Raw genomic sequence first — 25,772 nt, forward strand, 5'->3', positions numbered from 1 at the left:
CAGAATTTCGACACAACTGATGGCTCAAAAAACGACCTCTTACAACTCCCGGAATAAGCCTGCAAAGTTTTGCCTCCAAGTCTTCAAAGGTGCTCTACAACTCTTCTGATGCATATAGTGTTACAATTCCTTTCAAGGAACCAAGCTCACCTCTCCTACATCTCTCTGTGCCCCCTTCATGGCATAACATTACATGTATATATAGTGTTTGTGACAAAACCGTAATGGAAAACATAGTATGGATTAAATTACATATCGCATTGTTATAACCATATAACAATATGGTTCTATGGTTACAAACCCACTCTAAAATTAACATATTCGAAAGGTTTGTTTTAACTACATATACCATATATACATTATATGGTTGCTAACCATATCCCTTGGCACAATTATGACTATACAAAAACAAAATCAAATTGCATGTGTTATGGCTGCAGACCCATGGCATAAATTTTTACAACCACATCGAATATAGCATGTGAATGGTAGAGCGGTGGAACTATTGCGGTCATGGTGGATTCAGAACATGTCACGTTGTTTGTTCCCATGGTTTGAAGTGAAGATTCCATGGCAAGTGTTTTGAACTACGTATTAAACATAGCATAGCATTCTTGGCAGTTGTATCACATTAGAACCTATGGCATGTGAACTCAGTGGAGTAGTGGATCCTGTGGCTTGGAGTAGTGATAACGGTGGTGTTGTCGAGACCAAAAGGCGCCAATGTTTACCAACTCCACAGTGGTGTTGTCACATGGTTTAACACTTTAATATTAACCTCCACCATGCATTGTAACATGTAGTTTGCAATATTTCATTGCCATGTTTAAACTTAGTTTGATGACCCATATCTATTTGTGCCATCATGTATAATAAGAAAATCACCTTTTAATCCATTCAACCCATTATTTAACCTTGCAACCAAACTGAAGATGTTGCACCTGTAACTGAAACTGATCTATGGACCTGTTGACTGTGAATGCCATGTGTCGTGACATGCATTGATTCGTCACAAACTTCAACAGGCAGTTTCTCATTCATCCAGAGGCGAAATGCACCCGTTCAAGTTGCGTTGGAGTCATTTTTGCGATCTCTACGCAATGGCACTACTTCCACTTGAATCCTGTAACTTTGAATTTTAGGTTATTTCTATATGCTTGATCATCCATTGATCAATTTCAGATCAGTTGGATTCAGGTCGGTGAGATCTATGCTTTGGCACTGGTTTCGAGAACTTTTGAAGACATTGAATTTTGAGCACTTTACTGATACCCTGGATCAATGGTGGAAAGTATGGCCGAAGGTGAGCCAGATTGAACACTGGGTGTAGGCAAAGGAATGGTGGAATGTTAAGCTCAAAGGCATTATACCATATACCCTTGGTGATGGTGTATGGCCCATATGAGAGCAAGTGAATCTTGCAGTGGGGCCTAGCGAGGTGTTCCTTCTATAGATATAGCCAAACTCTGTTGCCCTCCTAGAACTTGTGTCGCACTCGATGTTGATCATGTCGTTTATTTTACTTAGCATTGGCTCTATCCAATATTTCATGGACCTGTTCGCGGATGTGTTGAATGTGCTCAATAAAGTTGTTAGCCCTGTCCATTTCAGAATAGATGTGACCCAAATCTACCTCAGTAGTTTCAAATGGTATGAACACATCAATGGGACATAGTGGCTGGAATCCCAATCCCACCTGAATGGGGTTTTGTCCATTTGAGCTATGGAGAGCTTTGTTGCAGTTGTGCTAGACATAGCAGAGGCTTTCATCCTATGTGCATGGATGCTTGGAGTTGTACATGTGCATAATATGTATGATCATCCTGTTGACGACCTCTATTTGGCCATCAGTTTGGGGGTGGAAATTTGTGGACTTAGTGATCTTGGTAACCAACATCAACCAGAGACTTGACCAAAATGTACTTAGGAACATATTGTCCTGATTTGAGATAATGGACTGTGGGATCCCAAAGTGTAACCACACTCGTTCGAAGAAGATCTTAGCAGTGGATTTTGTTTTGATACTCTTCTTGCAGGTCGCCAGAATGACCATCTTAGAGAATTTGTCGAAGACCATGAAAACATAGTCAATTCCATGTTTAGTAGAAGGAAGGGCCAACATGTAAAATATGGATATGGATTCCCAAGATCAACTAGGAGTATGCAGATAAGTATATATACCTTTCTTCTTGATGGACTGTTTCGAAATGGCATAGGAAGTGCAGGATATGATGTACTTCTCAACATCCTGTCAAAGGTTCAACAAAAAAAATACTTCTGCAACACTACCACTATTTTCTCTATCTCAAAATGTCTGGCAACCTGACTGTAGTGCGCCTCCCAAATCCGCTTGGCATGCTCACTTGAAGCAAAAAAAAGGTGTCCCATGTGGCATAATAGTGCATCCATGAGGTGAAAATTTGGAACTTGCTTTCCATCTCGGAGCGTCTAGTTTGTGTTTCCGAATTCTGGATCGCTCTTCTAAAGATGTGGCTACACCACAGTCTCATGCGCACAAGAGTTGAGCACAATGGTCAGCACCATGACCAGCGGTCAGCTAAGGCAGTCTGCAACATTGTTGGTGCTTCCCTTCTTGTAGTTAAATTTCAAATGGAACTGTTGCAAGTATGTGGCCCATTTCTGATGGTGATCGTTCAACAACTTTCCTTGTATCTGTATGAATTGCAAAGGTCGGTGGTCTATGTGGATGACCATTTCCTTCCCCATAATGAAATGCTTCCATTGTCAGTAGGCCTACAGAATGGAATAAACCTCTTTGCCATAGGTGGGATACTTTTGGACCATGTCCAAAAGTGTCTCACTGTGATATGTCACTCGATGCCATTGTTGAGTAACAATTGCACCAATAGCATAGTCAGAGGCATCTATCTTGATCGCAAATGGTTGTTGCAATTCTGGTAATGTGAGCACTAGTACAAAGTAGAGGTGATGCTTCAATTCGGAAAATGCCTTTTGTTGGGATTCATACCAAAAGAACTTTGCTTTCACTCCTCCCTTGGTGACTTGATTCAAAGGCCAAGTGATATGAGAGAACGACAACACGAACCTGGAGTAGAATTTGGCAAGACTCAGAAATATGTGAAGCTATGTTAGAGTGGTAGGGGTTGGCTAATCCTGAATTACTTGTATCTTAGCTGGGTCCACATGCACACCCCACTCGTCAATGATGTTCCATAGATATTGAACCAGGGTCCTACCAAAAGTTCATTTCTCCAAATTGGCACACAAGTTGTGTTGTTGTAGGGTTTGAAGGACCTATCATATATGGTGGAGGTTCTCTTTCCAACTCTGGTTGAAGATCAGAATGTCATCCAAATACACCACCATGAATAAGTTGGTGAAGTTTCGCAAGATGCCATGCATCAACCTCATGAATCTTGTGGGGAATTCGTCAACCCGAAAGGCATGACCAACCATTTGAAAAGGCTCTCCATAGATTTGAAGTCAGTCTTCCACACATTGGAGGGTTCGATCGGTACCTAGTGATAACCAGACTTCATGTCAATCTTGTTGAAATATTTTCCTCCCTTGAGATATTCTAGAAGATCATCAATCTGTGGGATTGGATAACTATTCCAGACAACGATCTTGTTCAGCACCTGATAGTCAAGATAGAGTCTCTAGGTCTTGTACATCTTCTATACAAACATGATTGGACTCCCATAGCGTGATGAACTTGGCCTGATGTGCCATTTATGCAACAAGTCTTAAATCTGCTTCTTGATTTCATTGTTCTCTAGAACAGAGTGTCAATAGATAGGTCCATTAGGTAGCGACACTCTCGAGTTAAAATTGATGGAGTGATTTACCTTACAGTGTAGAGGTACTCCCGTGGGTGAGGTGAAGATGTCCCTGTACTCCTCTACAACCTCGTCCATTTGTTGCTACCATGCATAGGAGCTTTGTCTAGAGGTCATGGATACAATATTCTTCTTTCCCTAAGGGCAAACAAATTTCCCGGTCTAGGAAATGATATTATTGGATTTCTTCGCAATGATCAAAGAAATGGTGTTAAGATGTGCTACCTCCTATATACGATACAACTTATTACCCAAAGTAGTAATAACAGTGCGAGGCCTAGACTTGTATACAACATGTCACTTCCACAAGCATGGTTGGCCTGATAAAACATCACAAAATTCGAGAGGAGAAATGTCACACAATATCTCATATATGAAGGGCTTGATGATATAAGGAAGGCGTGACTATTGGCTGACACGGAGATCTCAACCTTTGTGGAGCTACCCGATGGTGTACGATTGTGGGTGTGGTGTGGTTGGTAGACCTAACCACTTCATGACCTCTACTAAAATGAGGTTCTTTTGGCTCCTTCTATCAACAATGAACTACATCAGAGAATCCTTCACCCACAATTGTGAGCGGAAGAGCCGCTCCCCCTCCTCTGTATCTTCAGGCTCATCCTTCTGGACCTTGGTGGTGGAAATTGTGGCACTAGACTATGCATCGATAATATGCTTCCCTTTGTCTTTCCCCTTGTCATATTTTGAATCAAAGTCAGAATATGCATCTGGCTCGAAAGCCTTCAACTAGGCCACTAGTGATTTCTTGGCTCGACACTCACTTGTGTTGTGAGTGGGGCTCTTATGGAACTCACACTATTTTCTTATGTCCTTCTTTTTCTTCATGGCATTGCTCTTTTCTTGTGGCTTTAGATGGTTGCCTTGTGTCACCCCGCCTTGGATTTGTCTTTTTACTATAGTTTGGGGGCACATTTCCCTTGATTCAGATTCACAGCTTGTTATAGACATTTTTGTGCCTTACAGCATTGAGCATGAAATGTCCATAATCTAAGGGATCCAAAGTCCCTAAACATGTTGTTCCTACCCCTAGAGGAACAAGGTTAACAAACCACAACAATTCACAGAAGTTCTCGACCAGAAACTGCTCAAAAACAAGTTAATTCAGGATCATTTCAGTGGCTACACTAGCTGTTTGCGCTGAATGTCAAAGCCAACACTGGCTACCTGCGTTGAATGTCAAATGGAACACTGGCTACCTGCGCTGAACGAGAGTGGACATGTGGCAGGCTCATTTCTCAAGGTGTCAAAACCCAGGAAGCTTCCAAAATGACACTTGCCTCAGGGAATTCGACTGGTGATGAGTAAGAGGTTCCAAATCTCCAAGTGGAAGCAAGAACCTCCAAGTGGACTCAAGAACTGACAGAGGGAGAGGACACTAGTCAGATCTCAAGCTGACTCATCCTCTCTCCAAACATCTATATATGGATCTCTCCTCCATGAGATCTAGAGGCTGGAATTTTGTTATTGCAAAGAATTGTTGTTAGTTTGAGATTGGAATCATTGGGTGCTTAATGCTTTGAAGGGGGTGAAGATAGGAATTCCATTTGCTGGGAAGGAGATGCTGGATTAGAGCCTTCTGGGTTGTATCTCTTCCTGAACCTTGTTATTCATCAATAAAGCTATCTTGGTTTCTCCTATATGCTGATGTATTTTTGATGTATGAATGCATTAGTATGTTTAGTTTATTTCTAATCCTAAATTAGTTATGAATGTGAATATCTGTCTTTGTGTAGTGTTCTTCTCTTGTCGCAAGTAGCTGTTCTCTTGTCGCAAGTAGCTGTTCTCTTTTGATCTTGCCGGAACCCGTTGAAGCTGGACAAGCAAGAAGGCAAGTAGCTGTGAACTCCCAAAGAGAAGAGAGACCAGATCGAGGGACAAATGGAAGACATCGGTAAGTCCATTTATCTCTCTTCTTTCACATTTCAGAAAGGAAGAAACCAGAATAGTTGTACTCGTTTGTTGCTAAGGCACTGTCACACCTTAGGTGGATAGGATCGTCCTGCATAGGCATTTTTCCCCACAACAAATTGGCGACTCCACTGGGGATATCTGTTTAGTCATTTTATTTGTGTTTATATCATTGTTTGTTTCATAGACTTGACAGCAACAATCGAACTGCATCTGCTTTTCCCAGATGCAAAGTAGACAGTTGCTGCTTTGATCCAATTACTGTACTTGTCTATGATCTGAAAAATGGACTCACAAATGATTTGATGATCCTTGTGATAGATCTTAGTAGCCCTTCAAAGCATCCCTTTGATTACACCTTGCTTGTTGCTTTTATTTGGCCTAAAATAGTGAATTAAATAGCAATTTGTGACCCAGAACCTGTGGGAAACGAGAGTTTCTCCCTCACCGCAGACCCAATGAAGGGATTCTGCATTTCAACGCAGGTCCCGTGAAGGCTACCTGCACTGAATGTCAAAACCCCTGTGTTGAGGTTGCGCTGAACCAGTTTGCCCTTGTGCAGCTGGGGTTCTCTGCTCTGTTTTGCCTTGTTTTGATCTCTGATTTTTGCAGCCTGTAACCAGCATAGGTACCAATCTGATAACTCCTTTTCTCTGCTTACATTCCGCCTCCTTTTGTACAAAACGACTGTGAGTGTTTTTATGTGTTTGTGGCGTCATTTACAGTTTTCCTTTGCATGAGTGAAATAGTCATCCTGTAGCCCTTGATTCAGATCTGTTGATTGTGATCTTAGAAGAGAGTTCATTGGCTGTTTGCAGATTGATTATACATTTAATTTTTCTTATTGGTTTGAATTTGTCTCTTTTAAGTGTCGAAACAAGTCTTCATTTCGAAAATCGTTAAGTGTTGTAATCTCTTCTACCCTCTCTGATTTCGAAAAAGTAAACTTGTTTGTATTGATCATTTAAAAGCAAATTCAAAGTTGTACAAAAAGCTTTCTTTGTAGGCATCAATACTAAGAAAGCGGAAAACAAACACCTGCATTGTGCATTTGCATTTGATAGTTTGCATGATTGATTTAGGAAAAGTGCATTAGAGTGTGCTGATTGCTCTTTGAGAAAAGATGGTGTCTTTCTTTTCCCTTAGTAGCTAGGATTTTCAAAGTTGAAAAGATATAAAGCTTGCTTATCATCTTTAGACTGCATTTAGGAATTTTATCATACATCTCGTGGTGAACCTTGAAAGGCAAACTTCTAAAAAGATCAACCTAAAATAAATTGAATGAACTTAACAACGCTTTGCAACATAACGCACAACATAGAGGTCTAGGCTAGAGATGTGTTCCGGCGTCGTTAAGCCTGGTGACTGTCGATCTCGTGGATGGTGGGTGATTCCTCCTGAGGGACGATAGCGCCAGTACGGATTGTGCTCCCACGTACCGTCGCGTATATATTGGGAGACCCCTATAGGCATAAAACCTTTATCCTTAGGAAGTCGTGTCGGCTGCCCTACTAATCGCAATGCACTGAACACAGCATTCAGGAAGATCGACCGCCCGTACCCTAAAAAGTATTCTGCGGTTTTGCGAAAAGTTTGGCACACCCTCTGCCTAGAACTCCAGAGCAGTTCCTTTTGGCCTTTTTCAAACTCTATAACGAAAAAAGTCCATCCGAGCATTTGTCACTTCGGGCTCGTTAAAACATCGAAGGAGACTAGAGTCATCTTTAGCTTTTTCTCGACTCTTTAAAAGTGAAAAAGCAAGTTGTGTCTAAAAGCGTCTAAAAAATTCATTTAATTCGAAAACACATTTTCCCCTTTGTATTTTGGTTGATCGAGTAATCCGCAATTGTGGAAGAAAGTCAATTGAAACCCCGTCGTTCGCGGAGGCTTACGAGTCAACCGTCTTTGTCTCCGGAATTGAAAACAGTACGGACAAAGCGAACTCGTTTAACCGGTTCGAAATCTCTTATCAAAGTTAGAACAAGTGTTCCGAAAACATCTGATATTCCGGTTACTCCAAACATTTCTGGAAACCCTGCCTCTATAGAAGAAGTTCAACAGCCACAAAGGGATAGTAACACTGACCCTAGTCTGGGAGCAAATACTTGCGTTACTGAACCAGCTCCATCTGTAACCGGTTCAGAGAGTCTTGCTCCTCAAACATCTGTCACTGTCGATTCAACGCCTTCTTTGGCACCAGAAATATTTTACGGACCTGACGGTCTTCCTCTTCCACCGGGTTTGATTGCGATAGAGGAAATTGTAGAGGATCCGCAAGCAAGTACTCCAACCCATTTTGGAGTCGGGGTCACTCTATTTCCTTCATCAGAAGTTAGTCCACCACAAGTGGAAGTTCCTGTAGAATCGCTAGGCAATCTATTGGATAGACTCAAAATGTCTGAACAACCATCAACATCTAGGACTGTGTCGAACGACACAGCAACAACAGAAGCCCCTGCCGTCACTCCGACAATGTTTGCCGGCATACCATCTGTCCCGACTAGCTCACAACCGCTAGAAGGAGTCCACCAAGTGACTATTTCGACAGTGTGGTCCGTTCCATTTTGTTCATCCAGAATAATATCTGGAAACTCTTATGTTGAGAATCGCCAGATTGATCCATTTGGAGGTCAATTTGGGTAATCCAGTCCCCAAGGACAAACAATCCCCTTTAGTATCGGATTGCTACCGTATGGGGGGCAATATGCCCTTTCATTACCCCCTACGGGAGGGTATCCATACGGGAGTTCACAACAGTATTCAGGTTATACTGGAATTACATCAAGTGGTTGGGTACCTATGCTACCTCAACAACCAAGGGTTGTATATTCTATGTAACAGTGTGTACCTATGTCGAACATCCCGACCACACCGGTTATTGTGACAGTGTCGCAAGTTCAAACGTTGCCTGTTGTATGTCAACCTCAGATTTCTCAGGTTGTAATGCAACAGCCCCTTGACCCTGGGACACAACCACAATCGCCAACTGGTGGGGCGACACAGGTCCAAACGGGTACAATTACCCCACACCTTGGTCCAACAGTTAGTATAGCACAACAGAGCATGGCTTCACAACCATGGCTGGTGCAATACCAACAACCACAATTCCAGCAAGTGTACCAAGGTTCTGAGCAACAGATCTTTGCGAACAGTGGACAACCGTATATTTAAAACGGTAAAAACCAACCGCTTTACAGTGGTCAAGTCCACCAACCGTATCAGTCATACCAACATCAATTACATTATGCTGGTATGCAAAGGCCCACTGCTCAAGCGATTCCATCGTACCCTGGGTATGCTTCACCTAACCTGAATCAACAGTTACCATTCGTGGCAACTTTAGAGTTACCCGATTTACACCGGTTAACCAACGATCTGATTGCTTACGCCCCTTGGTGGCCATCGATTCCTCACAAACTTCCATCTGACATTCCTAAATTCAATGGAAATCCAGGTGAAGACCCATCGAATCACGTGATGACTTTTCATCTGTGGTGTTCATTAAATACCCTAAATGATGATTCGATAAGGCTTCGCCTTTTCCAGAGGACGTTAACGGGTCCAGCGGCAAAATGGTATATTGAATTACTTAGAGCCTCGTTCGACAATTTCAGCTCCCTAGCCACGACTTTCTTAACCCATTTTCAATTACCGATAAGGTATGAAATGGGAACATAAATATTAACCAACTTCAAGCAGACAACGGCCACTCATATATCCGATCATATGCATGAGTGGCGTCGTCGTCGTAGGATGGTGAAAACATACGTTCCTGATCAGCTGTTAGTTGAATGGTTTATAAAGTCGTTACTTCCTGCTATAACAGAAGATGTGGCAAAGGGGGGGGTCGTAACAGAGGAGCAAGTTATTGCTCGTGCACAATATCTAGACTTAGTTTATACTCAGTTTGGCACGCTCTACGACAAAATACCTGACGCCCCTAGACCGAAATTCTCAATTCCTCCTCCTCCTAAATCAAATAGTGACTCTCATGCCGGCGATGGCGTGATTGGCACGACAAACGCGAAATCAACAAAGGCTTCGTCTAAGAAAGCCCGTAAGAATTCGGATCAAAATGCAAAAGAAGAAATTCTTGCTTCGGAAGTAAATGTCGTATCAGCAGATAAAGGCAAAGAAACCAAACAACCAGGGAGCAAGAAGAAACAAAACAAAGGGAAGAAGAAGAAACAGGGTGAGTCATCTCCTGGAAAAACTTCTTCAAACCCTCCTGGAAATAGGAAAAATCCATGTCAAATATGTGATGAGGATCATTGGACAAACAAATGTCTGTACAAAGTTGAGCTTAAGAGATTCTTTAAAAGTTTGCAGACCTCAGCTGTGTTAACTGATCCATTTCCCAATCCAGGTCAAAATCTGGTTGATAATGGAAATGCTTCCCCATCGCAAGTGCTTATGTTGTCGGTTTCAAAACAGCAGAATGATTCTTTGATTTCGACAAGGAACAAAGATTACGGGAATCCGCAGCTGTCGAACGACAAAGGTAAAGATCAACCAAGTAGTTCGACAAAAACTTCGACAGAAGTTGTACCACCCATCATTCCTGAATTAACGATAAAACCGCCAAAGGGAGTAGTACACAAGTCGACATTTAATCCTCGCGCCAGAGCGGCGCAACATTATAACATAGTGGAAGATTTGGCCCAATCGCCATCCGCTATGTCGACTCTTGAAGTACTACAAAATTGCCCATCCCAAAGGCAGGCTTTGTTATTGGCTATTGGTGGGGTTGATCCTAAGGATTCCAATCTTGTATCCTTTGACCACAAAGGATACGATCCTCAGTTACCAGCTCAACTAGCTTTCCTTATTCAAGTGAAAGCCCTCAACAAAACTGTTCACCGAACAATTATTGATGAGGGAGCATCTACATGTATTATGTCGGTGAGTTGCTGGAAAACTTTAGGATCTCCAACCTTGTCGCGATCTTCGACAACATTAAAAGCATTCAACAGAAGGACATATACCCCGTGCGGTATCCTTAATAACTTGAAAATTGAACTGGGAGGAAAAACTGTAGAAATAGATGTTGAAGTCATCGATGGGAACCTTGACTACAACATCCTACTAGGAAGACCGTGGATCTATGCCATGGCAGCTGTTGTGTCGACTTAGTTTAGGAAGATCGCATTCCCTTTTCAAGGAGGGATTACGATCGTCGACCAACAAGACTTCCTCCCTAATGGTTCACAAGTTACAGGAAGCATTCCCATGATCCATGGAAGCAACCACTCGCTTCAAGACATCGGAGTAGGCCTACTGAAAGACCCCACATTAATGGGAACTTTCGCACTTCCACCTCCATTGTATATAGGAGAAGTAGCACTGGTAAGAGCCTGCAACATGATATCTTCCACGAAGATCTCAGAAGACGATATCGACATGGATCATGCAATGGCTTTGCCCCCAAGCCCTATAGAAATATTGTAGCAATCAATGTTTCGGGCATGGGAGGTGAACCCAAATCGACGCTCATCAAGCGTTTGGGTAGATAGGTCTAGAGATTATGGTACCCCGTTAGATCCTTGGTCGAAAGTACATGGGACTGACGAAGGAATCCTACAATCAATGTTGATTGAGGGGGCACCATGGAATGATTGCCACCATCGTTCCCTTCTTCCAAAATATGAAGAAGATACTCAACATGACCTTTACCACCCTTCAGTTTTTGAATTCCTATCAAATACTGTAAATACGGTGGATTCAGAGCGAAACTTATCCAATATTGAAAAGACTATAGCCATAAATATCTCGACTAAGACAAATGTTGTAGAGAATATTTATGTCGGCAAAGGTTGTTCTCCTTCAGAACTGGAAATATATAACGCTCTTTTTCGCGAATTCAGAGATGTCTTTGCTTGGTCATATGATGAAATGCCAGGCATTGACTCGAGTATCATTGAACATGAAATTAAAATGTATCCTGATGTCAAACCAGTAAGACAACGACTTCGGCAGGTGCACCCCAAGAAAGTCGCTGCCATTAAAGCAGAAGTTGAAAAGCTCCTCCATGCTAGTTTCATCTACCCGGTTCCTCTAACCGATTGGGTATCGAATATTGTCCCTGTTATGAAGAAACAAGGGACAATTAGAGTGTGTGTCGATTATAGGGATGTAAACCAAGCTTGTCCGAAGGACAACTACCCTACACCCTTCATCGACCAGATAATTGATGAATGCGCCGGATGTGAAATCTTTTCATTTATGGATGGATTTTCCGGGTATAATCAAATAAATATCCGCCCACAGGACCAGTCAAAGACTACATTCATCTGTCTGTGGGGCACATTCGCTTATCAAAAATTACCCTTTGGTTTAAAGAACGCAGGAGCGACGTTTCAGAGGGCAATGAATTATGCCTTCCATGACATCAAGAACATCGTTCAACCTTATCTCGATGACCTTCCGGCTCATTCGCGAAAGCGGACTGATCATCCGCAGCATTTAAGAGCGATATTTCTACGTTGCCGACACTACAAGATAAGACTCAATCCACACAAATGTGTGTTTTGCGTCGGTTCTGGTCGTTTACTTGGCTTTGTAGTCTCTAAGGATGGGATTCGGCTCGACCCTTGCAAGGTTCAGGCAATCATTAATTTGCCTCCACCTTCAAATTTGCTTCAGATTCAGAAACTCCAAGGGAAAGCAAACTTTCTGAGGTTCATTCCAAATTACGCAAAACTTGCTAAAGGTTATACTCGTCTTTTGAAAAAGGATGTACCTTTCGTCTGGGATCAGGTGGCGCAAGCTTCCTTTGATGCTCTAAAAGATTCTCTAGTAAAAGCATCATTAATGTATGCCCCGGACTATCAAAGAGAGTTTAACCTGTATCTGGCTGTAGCGGATACGACCATTGCGATGGTTTTAGTTCAAGAAGTCGATGGAATTGAACATCCTATATATTATTTAAGTAAAAACTTGAATGATACAGAAAGAAAATATTCTTATGTTGAAAAGCTAGCACTCGCTGCTGTTCAAGCGATACAAAGATTTCGACATTATGTCCTCTTTCGGAAAACTACCATTCTTTCAGATTGCAACCCCATGACTTATATATTGTCGCGACAGTTGCTAGGGGGAAAATATTCAAAATGGATAGCGATCCTTCAAGAGTTTGATATGGAATTTTTAAAATCCAAATCAAAGAAAGCTTTAGTTTTCGCAGAATTATTGTGCGATCTCCCATCATCGTCCAACGATGAAACATCAGAAGAGTCAATCGTGGACGAAAGTTTGTTTCTGATATCTGCAAGCAATGAGTGGTATGGGGATATAATAATTTATCTCCAAACCCAAAAATTCAGGCCTGACACCTCTCACTCAGAACAAAAACGTATACGATACCAACCGAAAGACTACATGATCGTCGGTGATACGCTTTACCGTCGTGGTATCGATACAGTTCTGAGGAGGTGCCTCACCCATGAAGAGGCCGAAAAAGCCCTGAATGAGTGTCATTCAGGCGCGTGTGGGGGGCATCAATCTGGATATGCTATAGCACAGAAAATCTTACGAGCAGGATACTTCTGGCCAACCATGTTCAAAGATTGCATAACCGCAGTCAGAAGTTTCCATGCTTGTCAAATTTTCGATAGCAAAACCAGAAGACCACCCGCACCTTTACAGCCAATAGTTGCTGTTGGGCCTTTCGCCAAATGGGGCATCGATTTCATGACATGTAACCCCACCTCGACCGGGGGGCATGGGTATATTATAGTCGCCGTTGACTATTTTACCAAATGGGCCGAGGCGATGCCTACATTAGATAACACTGGTGAAATAGTTGCCCTTTTCTTTTTCAATCATGTAGTCGCCAGGTTCGGCGTACCACAGGCCATAGTTACAGATAATGGGTCGCATTTTCGCAATCACATGATGGTTGAATTAGCTGCCAAGCTAGGGCTATCTCACGACAACTCTACCCCGTATTATCCGCAAGCCAACGGACAAGTTGAAGCAATCAACAAGGTTCTGAAGCATATGTTGCAAAGGATAATCGGGGTTCACAAAAGAAGGTGGCACCTAACCCTGTACTCAGCATTGTGGGCTTACCGAACATCGGTAAAGAACGCGACCGGGTTCACACCTTTCCAACTGGTGTATGGCCTAGAAGCAGTATTGCCAATCCAGTGCGAAATCTCGTCTCTGAAACTCGCAATTGATCTCCTCCCCGGAACTTTGGAAGAAGAGGCCCGTTTCTTGGAATTAATCCAATTGGATGAAACCCGTCGTGACGCCGCTTTGGCTAACGAAGCCCATAAGAAACGAGTCAAGGCGCAGTTCGACAAAAATGTCAAACCCCGTGTCTTCTCAGAAGGTGACTTGGTCTTGCTTTATGACCAAGAATCCGATAAATTGGGAGCAGGTAAATTTAATTCTTTATGGATGGGCCCCTATATTGTTAAACGAGTGTTAGCAAAAGGAGCCTACGAGTTAATGGATTATGACGGAATTCCACTGGCGCAACCCCGTAATGGGTTGTACCTCAAGCGTTACTATGCTTAAATAGTAACCTGTATGCTTTTGTTGTATTTTGTTTTCGCTAAAGTATTTGTTTTGGTCGAGTGATCCACCTTTTTACATTTATTGCAGATGTCAAACCTTCTGGAGACATGTGTTGGATATGCTGATGGAACGAGTCGTAGTTCGCGGAACCTGTCCTCCGCAGCCTGGGCCATTTTTGATCCAAGCGGCGAGTTAGTAAGTTTCAGAGGTGTGTTTATTGGGCAATCAACGAATAACATCGCTGAGTATAGCGCGTTGATAGAACTACTCTCTGATGCCATCACCCATGGTATACGCCGACTAATTGTCAGGCTAGACTCACAACTCGTAATACTACAACTCAATGGTATATATTCCGTTCGCAATCCAGCTATTTATCGCATGTTCCTAAGGGTTAAGATTTTGGAAATACAATTTGATTCAATTCAATACCAAAATATTTCCAGAAACTTAAACACATTAACCGACTCATTAGCAAACTATGTGTTAGATAGACATTTGCGACATTTATAAAAAGAGACACATCATCAATTTTGTACATATGGATCATATAACTCAACTAGAATAAAACTCAAAAATCAAAATATATATATATAAGCTGTTTATCGTTTATACATAATGTTCTGTAACCAAGACAAAAATCGGTCATATGACCCAAAAACTCAAAAAAGCTAGGGGGCACCCTAGCCTAGTGATGCTCATGATAGCACGTCACGGCCTGTGCAATCATGCGCAAGAGACGAGTCCATCGTCTAGGCACGCCAGTAGTATGCCGCTGCAACTGTAAAGGTAACTCATCAATCCTCACATCGGGAATGCCGAGAGTAAGGCTCTCAACCTGCTCCTGCACAGCTGTAAGGGTCTCTGCTACACAAGGTCATGGAGAATAACCCTCCCAGTAGTCTCCCCTGCTGGGGCAGCGACTGGCGCTCTCGGGCGAACTGCTGGACGAACAGGACCAACATCTGCATGCACACATGAGTTTGATTAAAGTCTTGATAGAATAAAGCACAAGGACATTATAAATAAGAACAGTAAACAGTAATATGGTCAAAGATTTTACCAATAGCGCCCCACTGTTCGCCATCCGGCAGTACCAAGTCCGGATCACCTCGGAAATCCATACCAACATATGGATACTCGGAATAGACCATCTCCTGACGCTCGAACCACCTGAAGAAGGTATCAGTGAAAGAAATCTGAGATTGACCAGCATGCCTAGACATGTGATCAACCCATCTCTGCATGTGTGGCTCGGTAGGAGAAGGCAAGTCGAGTGCAATATACTGAGGTTGTATCAGTGTTATTTTCTCCAAGGCAAAGGCAGTCAGAATAGAACCAAATCCAAAGTTCTTCAGCTTCCCGTCCTTTACCTTGTTCAATCGACTTTTCATCTGAAGAAGTACTGCATCACACCAGTTTAATATTTTCGGTTGGAGACACTCCAAGGCGTGCTGCACATAAGATCTGTTGGCAACATGAAGAGATGCGCTACCTGCCATCCTACCGATAGTATACAGAATGGACCTGAGAGACCTGTCAGTAATCTCACGGATAACAACCTTGCTGTCTCTGCTCAGCTGGGATCCTTCCCTGCAATACTAGCGGACATAATCTCTCACGGAGTCATTCCCTCGGGCCGAACCTGACAAAGAAATGGGGGCACCCCGCCTCGACAAACCAGTCAAGAAGTAAATGTCTACCACGATCAAAGGGATGGATTTCCTCCTGATCTGAAATACTTGGTTGATAGGATCCCAAGCATCAAGCATATACTGCAGTAAGGAGATCTGTTCTCTCATACTAGAGATACGGAAGAACTTCAGTAGGCCACAGTTCCGCAGCGCGTTCACCGTGACAGGGTCATGGAGGGCAATCATGTCCTCTTCTTCATGTTCTCGTTCTCGCCATGTAAGGGTCATTTTGCTCAAGAGTCCCTGCAGAACAAACAAGAGAAAGAGTAAGATCCTAGATTTGATGAGAAACTGGCAAAATTTTCATCAAAAACTGTGCAACAGAGTTGTTTTTCTATGCTCAACGCAACTGGCTAGTGTCCCACCTACATTGAAGGTCAAACTGCCTTCATGCAGCTTGACATTCAACGCAGGTTCGAATGGACTTCCTGCGCTGATGGCAGAGCGCCCGAACAAAACCCTAGGGGCTCAGGGGAACAGGAAAACAGGCACAGAATGGAAAAAGGAAACCATGAAAAGAAAGAGCTAGGGTTTAGCTCCTACCTGGTCCAGACGGCGCTGAAAATCGTCCGTAGAATCTCCCGAAATCAGCTGATGAAAATCAAGGGGGAAGAGGCACCTCCAAAGCTCCAACAAACCAAGTTCAAATGAAATGGTAAAATGAGAGGTAAAACACCTTTTAATTGCTTTTTACGTAGTTCAAAGCGAAATATTAGGGTTCTAATCTCATTTTCATGCAAATGTTATTCATTTCTAACTAGTTTGATGCAGCAACTGAGGATACAGTACTATCTTTGAAAAGGGCAAAGCTAGTTATGGTAAAAAATAAAAAAATTGACCATATAATATCGAGCAGTTTTAGCACACAGTTCATGCTCGTTAAAAAATAAACGCAAGATTCGAGCAGTTTTAGTGCATAGTTCATGCTCGTTAAAAAATAAACATAAGATCGAGCAAGTGTTTCAATCTGCGTTTAAGCTCGTTAAAAAATGAACTACCCGGTAAATAACCACAGTGAATGTAATATCATCAGCCATTAAAGCCTTGGTCGTCTTTGCACCGTCACCTCCACTTTTCCATTGGCTGATCGTTCACCTCCATATGTTTGTTTACCCATTTTGAGGAACAGTTGCGAAGAGTGATTTCACCTAGCCATCCTTGTGACACTGCCGTGATTGGAAAATTCCAACCTGTACCTGGAATCAGCTACTAACCCTGTTTATCACTCGTTCCTCAAAAGACGAGTCTTCTTTAAGCTCTTTTCATCTGACTCGTAAAATATGAAAAGATTGCCAAGTTTTGGCCTTCCAGCTCGTTAAAGCGATCGGAAGTGCTATCCCTCCTCTAGATTTTAATCTTTTTGGACCTGAGGGATTATTGCACAAAAAGATCCAGCGCTTGTTTTATTCGGCTCGTTAAAACTATCGAAAACTCATCCCTTCTGTATTGTTTTATACTTTTTCGGACTTAAGGGATTAGATGATGAAAAAGGACTTTTGGAGTTAACTTTATGTACCTTTTTAGACTCTCTAAAAATGAAAAGGACCGAGTTATCCTTGTCGTTAGACTCGTTAAAATCATTAAATAGCGACAAACTTGTCTTTAGACGAGAACGAGTATATGTTATCCTCCTCAAGCTTGACAAAAATAAAGAGGTACTGGTCAGCAATGACTAGGGAAAAATTGGGAGAAACTAAAGAAAAATTTGATGGTAGCAAGTCGCTCTTGAACATGACACTTTTCCTCCGTACCACAATCGGGTTGGGTTGTTTCATTCACCGGTCACATCCATGGTCTCGCCATACCATCCATATTTGGGGTAATGCTACCAATCCATCGCATCAGTGTCGCCACATGTTCAAGAGAAGCCGTTCAGAAAATTCAACCGTGTCCCATCCACTGCCATACATTATCCTTCATCCTTTCATGACCGCCACCCTGAATCATATGTCACAGATCGTTTTCACCTCCATTAAAATCATTAGCTCCGTTCCGTGTCACTGATGTGGGATTCATCAAGGCCCTCCTTTGACGGATCGCTTCTTGTCGACATCAGCTCATTATCCAAGAAGTTGATCTAGGAACAACCCCTTCAGTACTTTGAAGCTTGCATGCCTCAATGGCAAGTTTCTCACTTCCGGCGATGGGTATACATCAATGACCTTCGACCGAAAGATTTTGCGTGGTGTTCGACGCCAAGTCCTTTATTCACACCACGTGAATTGTACTGCAGTACCTTGAGGGTCATTATCTTTATCGGCGATTCCTCTCGCGCTTGTTAACGGTTTACATCATTGACCGGTAATCAAGCGATGTCTTTCCATGTTCGACTTAAGAAAATTTCTCACATGGATCGACTTGTACTTAGAGTGAATATCGAACGAGTTTGAAGACCCCGGATCTAGTTTCATCCATCCGGGCTGCGATATATATTCAGGAAAGATAAAGACATTGACATGTACATCATTGCAGCAGATAATCATCCTACTCAAAGGATGATAATTTCATCAAAATTATCAGTCTACCATCAGACGATTGTCTGTTCTATGTACAGAAAAATGAATTTATAAAGCTGAGCATGGGAATGCCCGCCTCAGCTAGATCATGAAAGCAGTATGAAAAATAATGTATTGTATTGTATCTTATTACAGGTCTCCTCTCAGTATTGGATGAACTTCGGATCCCCCTGATAAAGCATTTCGCCCGATAAACAGCCTCATACTTTAGGGGGCAACTGTTATAGACATTTTTGTGCCTTACAACATTGAGCATGAAATTTCCATAATCTAAGGGATCCAAAGTCCCTAAACATGTTGTTCCTACCCCTAGAGGAACAAGGCTAACAAACCACAGCAATTCACAGAAGTTCTCCACCAGAAACTGCTCAAAAACAAGTCAATTCAGGATCATTTCAGTGGCTACACTAGCTGTTTGCGCTGAATGTCAAAGCCAACACTGGCTACCTGCGTTGAATGTCAAATGGAACACTGGCTACCTGCGCTAAACAAGAGTGGACATGTGGCAGGCTCATTTCTCAAGGTGTCAAAACCCAGGAAGCTTCCAAAATGACACTTGCCTCAGGGAATTCGACTGGTGATGAGTAAGAGGTTCCAAATCTCCAAGTGGAAGCAAGAACCTCCAAGTGGACTCAAGAACTGACAGAGGGAGAGGACACTAGTCAGATCTCAAGCTGACTCATCCTCTCTCCAAACATCTATATATGGATCTCTCCTTCATGAGATCTAGAGGCTGGAATCTTGTTATTGCAAAGAATTGATGTTGGTTTGAGATTGGAATCATTGGGTGCTTAATGCTTTGAAGGGGGTGAAGATAGGAATTCCATTTGCTGGGAAGGAGATGCTGGATTAGAGCCTTCTGGGTTGTATCTCTTCCTGAACCTTGTTATTCATCAATAAAGCTATCTTGGTTTCTCCTATATGCTGATGTATTTTTGATGTATGAATGCATTAGTATGTTTAGTTTATTTCTAATCCTAAATTAGTTATGAATGTGAATATCTGTCTTTGTGTAGTGTTCTTCTCTTGTCGCAAGTAGCTGTTCTCTTGTGATCTTGCAGGAACCCGTTGAAGCTGGACAAGCAAGAAGGCAAGTAGCTGTGAACTCCCAAAGAGAAGAGAGACCGGATCGAGGGACAAACGGAAGACACCGGTAAGTCCATTTATCTCTCTTCTTTCACATTTCATAAAGGAAGAAACCAGAATAGCTGTACTCATTTGTTGCTAAGGCACTGTCACACCTTAGGTGGATAGGATCGTCCTGCATAGGCATTTTTCCCCACAACACAGCTCCAAAGCCTTTCTTCTTTTGTTTAAATTTGTGCTTGATCTTGACAGCGTATCGATAGGCAGTGCCAAGCGAGGAGATGTCTAGGAAATTCATGTCATCCTAGATGTACTTGTGTAGATAGTCGTGGTACTTGAGTACCAAATTCCACTCAAAATCCTTGATATCCAGCTTAGTGAAAAGGGTAAGGAAAGAATTTGTGAACTCCGACACATCTTGGTCCCTTCCTGGTTGTAGTGTGGTCCAATTTATGTTTTTATCTTCATAGCTCCCAACAGGGTAATATTTTTCCTTGATGGTGTCTTGGAAAGAATTCCAAGTGGGTGCGGCTGAAAGCAGTGAGTATTCTCTCTCGTTCTTTTGTTCATAATAGGTTTCCCACCATTCCTTGACATGTGGGGTGGCCTTAAGGAGTGAAAAAGTAATCTTTTCTTGATTGAAAAATTCATGAACTAAAAAATATCCTTCCAACAAATTTAACCATCTATCTACGATGTCTGCATCAATTTGTCCTTCAAATATGGGAATGTCAAAGTTAACTTGTACCTTAAAAGGTGTGGTGCTTCCAGAGTGGCTGTTGGATGAAGATGCGTCACTTGTGGGTAGTTTCCGAAGGATCTGGGAAAAGTTATAAATCATGGAATTCCTTGGTCGATCGAGGGCTTCCTCAAGCAATAATTTGAAAGGAACTCATGCCACCTTATCTTTCTTTTCTTCCACCATGGGAGCCTGTCGAGGTTTGCGAGGTTGTTCTTGCAAAGGTTCAACCAGTTCGAGCTCAAACTCCTTATACCCTGACCTTGTTGGGGACATGCAAAGAAAAAAAAGAGAAAGAGAAAACCTATTTGATACCATTGATCCAGACTTATACAGGAATGTAACAAAATATAGAAATACACATAAATACAGAGATGCAACAAAAATAAAACACCATTTCATTAATATCAAAGAAATGAAATATGCTTATATACAAAACTAGAAATAAACTAGCTCGGGCGATGGTAGCTTATCTTTGAGAAGAGATGTGGCAGCTACATGCCTCTGAGTTGTGTTACAATGAGGCTCAAGGGAATTTTTATTATTTAAAAATAAGGAAAAACCCTAAACCACCAAAACCCTAACCCGAAGAGATGGAATGCTAAGAGTGTGTGGGCCCCGTTGGGGTTAGTTGGGTAGGAAACTTCCTAGGATCGTAACATGGTCATATTATCTCTTTTTGGCGCGTATGATACCTCCTTCGAAATATCTCTCAGAGTAATACAAGATTTTCCACAAGCCCCTTCCTATGATAATAGGCTTGCTGCGGACCTCAAAAAAATGTCGTTTAGGGGGTCAAAACTAATCCAAAAGTTCAAGACCCAAAAACTGCTAAAATTAGTAAATGCTACTATAAACAAGGAAACTGATGAAACCATATGGAGGTCGAGGTGGAATAGGTGGGTGGCCACCAATATCCTGTTGGATCACACATTTCCTCTTACAGTCCATCATTGAAATGAGCTAGAATGTGAGGGAAGGGAAGCACCAGCACATTGCCCATCATGGTTTCGTTAAGCTAATTGTCATGGATGCCTTAAGCCACCTAAGGAACCCTATGTTGTGGATTTACTTTGTATACATTGATAGGGATTTTTTCATTGAAACGCAAACCCTCGCCTCCACATAACAAGAAGAAACACTAGTGTTTAGTACTATGGGTAGGGAAGAGAAGGAAGAATAGAAGGAGAAAGAAGAAACAAAGGAAAGAGAGGGAGAGAAATAAAGAGAATAGGAAGAGAAACCTCAGGAGCCCTCAAAACCTCAAGGGATAGAAAGGAAAGGGAAATAAATAAGCCTCTCACTAAGAAACACAGAGCAAGAGGTGGCTACCACGTTGGCCACACTTGGAACACCAGCCAATCCCAAAAGAAGGTAGCCAAGCCAAGGCCCCTCGTACTTTGAAACAAGGAAGAGCATCAGGATAAGGAAAGGGAAGCCTCAACCTCCTTCAAAAGTCCCTATCACCATTGATGAATCAATAAGAAAAAGGAAGGAATTGGGACCTAGTGAAGGGAAGATTGAAGAAGTTACCTCTCCCAAAGCCAAGAGTAGACAACTTTTCCCACACATAAGGAGGCCCACCACTAGAGCAGTCACATCTAAGAGGCTCAAAGCAAAAGCTTCCCTATTACAAGTAAAAGTAGAGGAACTATAGGAGAAAACAGAGGAGCTACAGGCGAAACAGGGATTGCTAGAGGAGAAATAGGGGATGCTATAAGACCAAGACGAGATGCTACATGAAGATGCATCCACATAAAAAGAAAAATAAGAAGTTCTCTAAGAACTCCAGGAACCCGATCCACAACCTAACCTTGAATCTTATTATAAATTTGTTAAAGGACGTAGGATTATACCTAAGAATTTTTCTATACCACTCTTCCTTGAGTTGGAAAAGGAAAGAGGCAGGACCCATAGGTGGATGCAAATTGCAAAATCTAGGAAGGTGGAAGATGTTGACCTCATGGAGGAGAAATTTAATGAAATGAGACATGAATTGAGTAACTTAAAGCTTAGGTATTGATTTTTGAGGGAGAAACTACAGAGAAAAAATAGAAGGCTAAGAGAGAAGCTACGAGAAAAATAGTTACAACTTGCCACTATGGCAAGTTTATCTGTGGAAGCCATACAATTAAAGAGACCATATAAATCATATGCCATCTTCCTCAAGGAGCAGTGGCTACAATTCCAGATAAAGAAATTGGCACAATATGGATCTTTACCTTTCTAATACTACAAAAGGTTCATTGAACTTTGCAAAAGGGAAAGTATTGAAGATAGAGCCAAACTCAATGAGTTTTACATGCATAATATGATCCTCACAAACATGAACTTTTGAGACCTCAACTCAAGTTTGGGGGACATGAAACTAATTTCATTAACCTATTGGTTGACCCTGTTAGCCTCCTATTGCAATAGGTGTTCATATTTCATGATTGACTGTTTTACATGCCAAATATGTCATCTTTTCATGCTGCAAAGTTCCATATTTCCATCAAATTCCATTTTTGAAGAATCATACCATTTTTGAAGAGTTTTACAGTTAAGGGAAGGCCAAACAGCTTAATCTTGACTTCCCTAGGTTTAAATTTCTTTTTTTAGAATATAGAGAATAAATATCTATCCAAACTGTTTAATCTTGGCAGATTTGTAGATAGGTAGAGAATCTTGGGAGCTCAACAGCTTAATCTGAGCCCCTGGAAGATATAAGGCTAGATTTAGATAGGAGGATAGCCAAAAGAAAAATTGAAAAGCTGGGTTTGCTAGTTCAAGTGCGCCCAAACCAAAAAGAAGAAAAAATGTTAGGTAAGTAGGCTCGGTAGGTAGTTTTGAGGTTGCAGAATGAACAAGTGTGATTAATTTTGTATTTCAAAAGTGTTACTTTACTTCAGATCACATGTATCAAGGCATTTTCCTTTGGAGAAAATCAAGCGAGGCATGTCTAACTTCCCCTTCTTCCTCTTCCCCAAATCATTCACTAACTTCCCCTAAAGAGGTCAAGATCTGCTTGACATCTCTTAATTTCATCATTTCTCATATTATTTGCCTAAGTAAAGGTCTACTTTGCTTAGGAGTACTCTTATTCACTCTATGAGTTATTTTCCCCTTTTATAGCCTAAGATCTCTCAACTTAGCGCTTTCTCGTCATTTTCATATTAACTCCTAACATTATTATATAAATCCCATGAATTCTCCCTTCCCCTTACTAAAATATGTATAAAATCCCCCTATTTACATATCCCCTCCCTTTGGTTGAAATATAACCATAAATATGCTTGGGAATTACTAAGTTTGCCTGAAACTTAGTAAGAACCCTCAGTTTTGCTTCATAAACCTTCTTCTAATGCATTTGGACTCCTTCCAAGGCATGAAATTCCTCTTTTTGGTTATCGTACCCCTTCCGAGGCCCCAAGAACCCTTCCAAAGCTTTAAAAAGCCTTTTATGATCACATTAACCCTCTTCCGATTGAGTGTTTCCTCCTCCGATGAGTTTTCCTCCCCTTCAACGCGATATCGCTGTTGAAGGTCACAACATTCATTCGTCGGCCCCCTTTTTAACTCCCCGATATCATGTCGCCGATGCGATTTCGCAATCGGCAGTCGCAATGGTTTATATGCCCCCATTCATGTCACAGACCCATTCCTCCGATGCGATATCGCTATCGCACCCGAAGGCATATCGCATCGCAAAAGCTTCCTGATCGCAAGCTCCCTTTTCCATATATTTCCGCATATTTCAAATTTTAACGCAAAACTTAGGTTTTTCAAAAAATCTATGTTTTATCGCAAGCCATATCACATGCCTTATTGCTGTCGTCCGATCAAGCCTCAGATTTGACAGCCCGTATTAAGTCGCAACCCCCCCCCCCCCATTTTCGGCGATCGAAACAATAATAAAGCCGCGCCCCATGCTCCCCGCCGACGCGAAACATCGAGTTAATTGCAGCCGCCCATTCTGGGCCCCCAGATCAATGACCCATGTTTAATCGCATCGCAGCCCATATATGGCTTCGACTGGCCGAAGCCGAAATATTATAAATTGCAGTTTTGAAGGCAGATCGAGTCCGCTTATCCATTTTTATTTAAATCCACCGATTTGGGTTCGCCGATGGGCCGGACCCGAAATCCATAAAAGAAGGGGCCTATAACATTTCGGGTCCGCGGCATTTCGAAGGTCTTATGTTTTGGATCCGCCGATCGCCAATTTAGCGCCAGCCATTGGATCTGCCTTCGCGCGATCCAACGGCCAGGATTTAATCTTAGCTACAGTGGTCGCTCCCGCCCCCGCAAAGCTCCAATTTCACTTTTAAAGGCTTTTTTCGACTTAGAAAGGAAGAAGGCCATTTCTTCATAGTTTCTCTTCGGCGCCCGTGCACACTTCAAGTTCAAAGGAAGCAGGGTCATTTCTTCACCATTTTCGATCGATCCAGCCTAGATTTGCTCCGGACAACGAGCACGGCCTCCGTACAGTCAGGTTTTCACAAATCCTCCGCCATTTGTACAACATTTCTTCATTTTTGATAGTGTTTTGATCGGCCAGCGCCGAAACTCCTTCAAAGCCTCCAGAAGCCCGCAGAAAGCGCCACAGCAGTCAAATCTTGCCATAAAGTGGCAGGCAAGGGTGATTTTAACAGCGAAAAGTGTATCAACAGTGAGGATGAGCCCCGATTCAGATTAAAGAGTATCAGAGTAGCGGCAAAGAGTATCAGTTAAATGTTTTTCAGTGGAAATCTTAAATTCAAAGCAGATGAGCAATAAAGGCCCTCCATCCAAGTCAAAGAGTATCAGTAAGGAGCTTAAAGCCATTAAGGCTCACCAAATCAGAATTTATGAGCAGTAAAGACACATGAGAGCAGTGCTTCAGAGCCCGAGGCACAGTTATGGAAAAATGGCCAGCGCAGAGCTCAAAGGACCCATATTTACTCATTTTGTGATGCTGCTGCTGTCACACAGAATCGGTCAATAGTGCGGACACAACCGACCTTCCTAGAAGTCTAAGACATTCTAATGACAAACAAAACAAACTAGAGCTATCCTTCTCTAAACATGCATATGATATGAGAAATCAAGTGTTTTGTTCTTACCTTTGTCCAAACGCTGTTGTAGAAGTCCAAGCTTTGTTGATCTGGATGAGCTCCTCCTTTTCTCCAAAACCTGCAATCACCAACAATCAAACCATTAAATAGCACCTGATTATAACATAAAACAAAGCATATTCAACATATAGACCAAGGAGTACATGAAATAACTCATAAACAACAAGTTATTGAGAAGAATGGACTAATTTGCATTAAAGGTAATCAAAAGGAACCATTACAACCTGAGCCTTGGTGTTGTGCAAGCTCCTTCCAGGGTCCACAAGAGTTCTCCTTTACTTTGACAAAGCTCACCCACTTCCAAATAGAACAAGCAAAGATGGCAATCTCTCCTCACAAGCTTCTAAATGGGAGTCCTAATTCCTGCA

Source organism: Pinus tabuliformis, chromosome 7 (assembly GCF_031772625.1).
Source record: "Pinus tabuliformis cultivar Carrire ecotype Pingquan chromosome 7, CPIR1, whole genome shotgun sequence".
In the NCBI taxonomy this organism is placed as follows: Eukaryota; Viridiplantae; Streptophyta; class Pinopsida; order Pinales; family Pinaceae; genus Pinus; species Pinus tabuliformis.